Consider the following 7,166-nt stretch of genomic DNA (forward strand, 5'->3'; position numbering starts at 1 on the left):
AGTTTTGAGATTCTTGTCTTAAGATCTAGTGAGAGTTCTTGTCATGTTTGACAATTGGTTGAAAAATCTCCACTATAATCTTCTTCTTGCATAGTGAAAATTTGCCTATTCACCCATTGATGTAACAAATCGTGTTGGCTTATAAACCACAATAAATCTCTAAGCTTTTTTTTTTTATTTTTTTTTATTTTTTTATCAACATTAAATCTCTAAGGCTCTTTTTGCTATTAATTATCACTCTCAATTATGAGAATTTTCATTATTTTAAATTGTTTGGGATCTATTTTCAGTTTTATTTTTATTTAAAATAATAGAAAAATCTCTAAAATTCATAATAGACTTTTTATCTATTATGCATTATAGTGAGAAATTCATTCTCTCCATTTAATGTGCGAATTTACTTAAAATTTTATAGTTAAGATGAGGGTAAAATAGTCCAATACACAGTTTTTTATAAAAACCATACTTCCTAATATTTTATCACTTGCTCACTATTATTTACTAACAATTTTTTATTTTGAACTAAACTTATTTTTCATTCCATAATTAATTTTCGACAAAATTCACCAAACCATTTTTCATTGTTGACCAATAATGAATTCTTGTACTTATTTCTTTTAAATAAGTATAATAGAGAATGAGAATTGATACCAAAAAGAGCCTAAAATACATTCCTTTTTTAGAGTGATCTTGTCTAAAAGTTAAAACTCCCAACTGTATAGCCGCTACAATTATCCAAGGCAGATACCACTTATGCATGCTCCTTCTCAATGATCGTTTTCTGTCACCCAAAAAAAAAAATGGACTCTTGAGTAAGCCTGTAAACGGACCGGATTCGCTCGGATACACCGGTATCCGAATCCGAATCCGATTAGCAATCCGGTATCCGAATCGAATCCGAATCCGGCAAAATTTAGAGAGGCATCCAATCCGAAACTTTTGGATTCCGTATATCCGTCCGTATTCTTTTGTCCTTTTTTCTTTTTACTTAATTTCTATTCCGATCGGTATCCGTCCGTTGTCCTCCGTTTCTCTTTTTTAGAAATGTTATACTTTACTCTTCCGGTATTTATCTGGATATTATCCGATCCGATAAGCAATTATCCGAATCCGAATCCGGTTGCTTAACGGATGGATACGGATATTTTCCGGTAAGAACATTTTCGGATACGGATACCCTTAAATGAATACGAATGCGAATTCGGTGGCGGATTTCGGCTATCCATTTCCAGGTCTACTCTTGAGTATCTCTTCTTGTAAATCTCCATCAATGTGCCCAAGAATCCATTGAGTGGGAATGGTCTTACAGTCCACTCTGATCACCATACCACCAAACAAGCCCTCCTCGGTCAGAGAATTCAGTCCTAACCTGCCAATCTAATCTAATTCAGTTCTAAAGAACCAAGGTGGCTGCTATTTCTTCACATAATTCTTCATATTCTAGTTTCTCCCGAGTAACCAAGGAAGCCCTCGCAGCTCTCTGGGACTCTCTTGATGCAACCTGCCGTCGGAGGGTCTTAATCTGCTGCACCATTTCACTAATATGTCTCGAGTTCTTTGAGCGAAACAACACCTCCTTCAAATAGATTGACTCTGGGAATTTCTGAGAATTTGCTTCATGGGAACCAACTGTGGTTCCTGGAACATCAAAAATTATCCGTATAAACCAAGATCTATTACTGTCTTGTTGGCTGTTCACACTTTTGATGGTTGCAACATGGAAAGGAACCATTACTCCATGAACTGGGAGAAGTATGGCTTCATTCTTCAGGTCAATTTGAATCGTCAATTCCTTTGAAGGAGGGATATCATTGACACTCTTATATGCAATAAGATCACCTAAAGGTCTCTCTGTACCATGAGCATCCCCTGGAAGCCTTCTTGCAGTTTCTTCATTCTTTTGACGAGCAAAGGCTGCCTGGTGCTGCTTTCATTGCTCCTCCTTTGATATTTCATGCCAACGGACCTCAGTCGCACCTTAGATAAAACGGGCTCTTCGCCATTGACTTCAGCTTTGGATTTTGGTTTCTCTCCTTCCTCCTCATCTTCATTGAAGGAGTAGGCCACATCCTTGACAGCCTTAGAGCTGATTGAAGTCAAAACTTCTGGCTTCTTCTTGTCGACAATAACCGTATCGGCAAGCAACAATGAGAATTTCTCCGTCTTCGGATTATTTGTTTGTGCTTGCAAATTTTGAAATCCAAGTGTAATGTTGAAAAGCATTCCTGCCTTCAATTCTTGGTCATTCTTGGCATTAAGACTCATTCCTGACTCACGGAACTCAAGACCAATACCTGTACCAGCAGATTTGCTCAGATTTGCAGTTAACTCAGGAGCATCCTTCTCAACAACTGATAGTGCTGCTTGGTAGGCAGTACTGGCCTTATTCCCAGGTTTTAATGCACTGATTGCAGCTTCATGAGCCTCAAGGAGAACCTCATAAGCCTTGCTTTGCACTGTAGTTGCATCAATAATGAAAAGTCCTTGCAAGATTAGAACAGTAACTTTTATAGCGAGACCCAATTGCACAGATGATTACACTTGTGGAGTCATAATAGAGATTCTCATCATTACTTGAAGCACTTGGCTTTAGATCAAACTCTCCTCCACTTTGAAAGATTGGAGGATAACAGATATCAACATTTTCTGCCTCGAGCTTCAGCTTTATCTTTGCAGGATTCAGAATTGCCTTCTCGGTTTCATTCATCAATGAAGAATGTGAAACCTTTTTCTCTTCATCAATGACCCTCTCCAGTTTTGGGACAACAAAATGCTTCATCACAGAAGCAGTCAAGTGTGCTGTCTTTCTCACATATGTAAGCTCAGTATTGTCCTTCACAGCAAACAAGTCTGAAAATCCATTAGTCACATCAATAAGCTGGAAACCGGGAGTCTTTTAGCTTTCCGGCCCATGTCTCTAACAGATCCCTTCAGGAGCCTCCCTTCCTATTAGTCCAACAAGAGGTGATTCATGGTCATCCGATTTGGATTGAGCATGTACAGCCCAAAATATATTTTCCATGATTGCAATTCCATCATCGTTCCTTGCCTTGACATGAATAACAACTTCTGCACCTACAGCTTCTGTGGATGATTTTTTTAATGACTTCAAGAAGAGAGGCCTTCTTCTGGCTACATAAGAAATGGATCTGCCTCTTCATGAAAACCATAAGTGTCTCGGGGAACTCATAGCCAAGTAACCAAATGTTTAATGCCGAAGAGTTCAGGTACCTAAAATCCTCAGAAGCCGGAGGTGTTGCAATAGCTATAACGTCAGAGGAGCCAGTGAGAATAAAAAAGTTTCAGCCTTTAGCTAACATTTTCAAGATTGATGGTGTATGCACGGGAGGCTGCAGAAGTTTTGCCATCTGAAGCCATGCTATTCCCATTCCGTTGATCTGCCATTTATTTAATTAATCTAGAACAGGCAAAAGGAGCAAACAGCAGTGATCATAGACTGTTTGAAATAGCTTATCAGATCAACAATCTTCCTCTATTATGGACTGAGCAAGATTGATCTTAAGAGAGAAAACAGAAAAGGGATAATAAATCAAACATGGGATGAACTTTACGCAACAACAGATACAGAACTCAAATTAGCCTGTTTAATCATGGTAATTTGGGAATTGGGATGACTCCCATTTTACAGGACAACGTATGAATTCAAATACTAAGTAGAAGCAAACTGTGATAATTCATCTCTACATTGTCCCAAAAGAATCCTAGCCAGAAGCTAAGACACTCTGAACTCGCTCAGAATCTGAATGCACAAGTTCATAATATAAACGGATTTTAGTCAAAATTATACAGACATAACCTGACAATTTATTGTCGTGAATAAAGATGAAATATACATATTTTCTCAAAAGAAGAAAAAAGAATTCTGCATGCCAGCTAATCTTTCTTCTTCAAAATGCAATGCCAAAGCACGGTCGTCAAAGACTGAAAAATTCCCTACAAATATGCTGTTAAAACTGGAATTTTCCCAACATACTGCTCCAAATCAATGCTAAATAGAAAGAAATAGACATAAATGGTCAATTCAATGCCCTAGTCCCCAGTTCATCCTTTCTGGGTTTACTAGTCATCAAATCCATACTAATTGTATGAAAATTCAGGAAAAACCCAATGAATTGTCCTTCAAACAGTTCCTCACCTGGTTTACTTCTACTGTTTTGGTTGATGACAATTTTGCATGAACTCCTCCATGTTTCAAAGCTCTTCCACTGGATCCTGAGACTAGATTTCTGGGGTTATATCTTCTCCTCAATTGAAGTACTTTGGGAGGGAAAACAGCGATTTTGTAATCCCTAACCCCAAATCAAAGGCGAAAAAAGAAGAAAGAAAAGAAAAGACACCTTAATTCAAGCAATAACCAGAGGACCCGAACCCAGAGTCCAACTAAAGGCAATTATGGTATTCTAACAAGAAGGTAAAGAAGAAAACCCCAAATCAAGAAACCCATGAATTGATCAATAAAAATCGATAACAAGCCACGAAAAACAATCCAAAATACGAAATTGAAACCAAAATTATTTGCTTAAGTAGAACGCATGGTTATAGGAACACCATCGATCACCATCTATAATTGAGGAGAAACAGAAGAGAGATGAACACCTCTATGGTCTGGGAGAAAGCGAGCACGGTTAACTCTTCCCGGCATTCACAGCAAGCGGAACAGAGGGAGAATGGATGAAACGCAATGAAGGTCTTAAGTCGGGTGGAGAGGTAGACAGACGAGCAGAAAATTTTCGAGTTTTCTCAGGGCGCCTGGTTGCGCTGAAACTCTTAAATCTATTTATTTATTTATTACAAAAACTCTTAATTCTATTAACTATCAACAGATCGCATTCTGTTCGGATACACCAGATCCGTATCTAAATATAAAAAGCATCAAAATTCAAATCCAAAACTTTATCGGATATCGGCGATAATAATCAAATCCGATAAACTACCCTATCATTGATTGGTGATTGTCACTTTTTTTTTTATACTTGATTTTCAATTCACAATTTTCGGTTTCCAAATCCCATTATCATCCATTTTTAGAGAAATAAAAAAATGTTAGTACTTTACCTTATCCGGATATTATCCGATCCGATAAGCAATTATTTGAATTTGAATCCAGTTATTTAACAGACAAATATAGATGAATACGAAAGCGAATTCGGGCGGGATTTCGGCTATCCATTTATAGGTCTAACTACCACTTTAGCGCTTCCCATGATCCCATCCCAAAGATATGAATTCTCGAAATTGTGGAAGTATATGTGGAAGTTACCAATCCACCCAAATTTTAAATATTTCTTTTAGAGTGTTTTGAATGCAGGATTACCAATACGAGCAACACTGTCTCAATGGACAAATGTTCAAGCAGATTTGTGTGGGAAAGAAAATGAGACAATATGATATATCTTTATTTCTTGTGACTGGGTGAAAATAATTCATGCAGTAGGACCATTGGAACTACGGACAAAAAATTGGAGCAATACCTCTTTTTTGCATTCGTGCAAGAACCTTCTCTCAAGCTTACAATTGAAAAAGCAAACCATAACATGAATTTTTTTTTTTTTTCCAGTTTTTATAGTCACTTGCTATTTTATATGGAAAGAGTGAAACTTCAGATTGTTCACACAAAAAGCACCCAACCCATCAGTGGTGTTCTCTAAGACAAACCATTGGATTGTAGCTTTAAAGCAACAGATGAATGAGGGAAGCAATATTATCCCCCAGGCAACCCTATACAAAATCATCTTGAGCTACCCCAACAATTTGTAGGCAATATTTTGTTATAATGTACAAACGACTAATAATATTGTTTTATTGTGTGAAAGGGTATTTAATAAGCAAATAGAAAATACACAATGGAATATGGGTGTATATGCCGGAGGACACATCTAGTTTATTAATTTTGGAAGATTAAATATACCAAATGATCTTTTATTTTTTTTATTTTCTTTTTTTTTTTTTGGGGGGGGGGGGGGGGGGGGGGGGGGGGGCCGGCGGGGGGGGGGGGGGGGGGGGTTGTGTTTTTTTTTTGGGTGGGGGGTGAGGGGGGGGGGGGGGGAGGGAGGCCCCCCCCCCCCCCCCCCCCCCCCCCCCCCCCTTTTTTTTTTTTTTGGGGGGGGGGGGGGCGGGGGGGGGGCGGCCCCCCCCCTTCCCCCCCCCCCCCGCCGCACCCCCCCCCCCCCCCCCCTTTTTCCCCCCCCCCCCGATGCCCCCGGGTTGGTCCTCCCCCCCCCCCCAGGGGGGGCCCAGGCAACACTTTTGGGCCTACAAGTAGGCATTCACAAGAAGGGCTGAAAATACGAGAGATTTGGAACAATCATCCTAATCTAGACTTCGTTATTTAAATAAACAAAATTGGGACTTTGAGTATTCACACACGCATTTGTATATCTTTTGTCTCTTTACTACGTTTTGATGTCACTTTAGACTTTGTTCATTAGACTCATAATTCATGAAGAATGGCATTCACAGCCTGTGGGTAGGCAACTAAACTTAATTTTGAGCTCAAGATCAGCTACTAGATCAGACCAACATTTTATTGACGTGGCACAATAACAATAAAAAAAATTTTAAAATGCAAAAAAACACGGTTCTCTATTGGCCGATACTCCTATGACAACTTGTTGTCCACTTGTCTTGATCATGACATGTCAGCGACTTTCTCAAGTAATGGTAGTTAGTTACCTTACTAACTATAAACATTTTATTCACAAATCACAATACAAAATTAAATAACAAAAATTGTGGAAGAAATAAAGAAACAGAGAATATAAAATCAAATAAAAAGAATAACACAAAAAGGAGAAAGAGAGAAATGATAAATAAATTGAGAATGAGAAAGAGAGAATATAGAGTATATTTTTTTCCAAATTTTCTTAATCCACGCTTATAGAAAAGGAAGAGAATAAATAGGAAGAAAAGAAGGAGAGAGGAGAGACAAGAGAGGAGATGGAAGAGAATAAATAGGGATTGAGGAGTTAGTTTTGAAAGAGAAAAGAGGAGAGAATAAATAGGGATTGAAGAGGTAGTTTTTAATTAGAAATGACATTTCACATGTGAGAAGAAAAAAAAACTGGAAAAATTAAGGCCCCCCAACCCCTTCATAGGTCCGCCCATGGGGCATTTGTAATTCTAAAGAAGATAAATTGACATTAAAC

At 38.3% G+C, this 7,166-nt stretch overlaps 1 pseudogene; it reads right to left on the minus strand.

The window, feature by feature from the left end:
- Positions 1–1,154: 1,154 nt before the first annotated feature.
- LOC149016015 (FACT complex subunit SPT16-like) lies at positions 1,155–4,756 on the minus strand (annotated as a pseudogene).
- Positions 4,757–7,166: the final 2,410 nt, after the last annotated feature.

The sequence above is a fragment of the Hakea prostrata genome, chromosome 5 (genome assembly GCF_041222555.1).
Source record: "Hakea prostrata isolate BN-2017 chromosome 5, UWA_Hpros_2, whole genome shotgun sequence".
NCBI lineage: Eukaryota > Viridiplantae > Streptophyta > Magnoliopsida > Proteales > Proteaceae > Hakea > Hakea prostrata.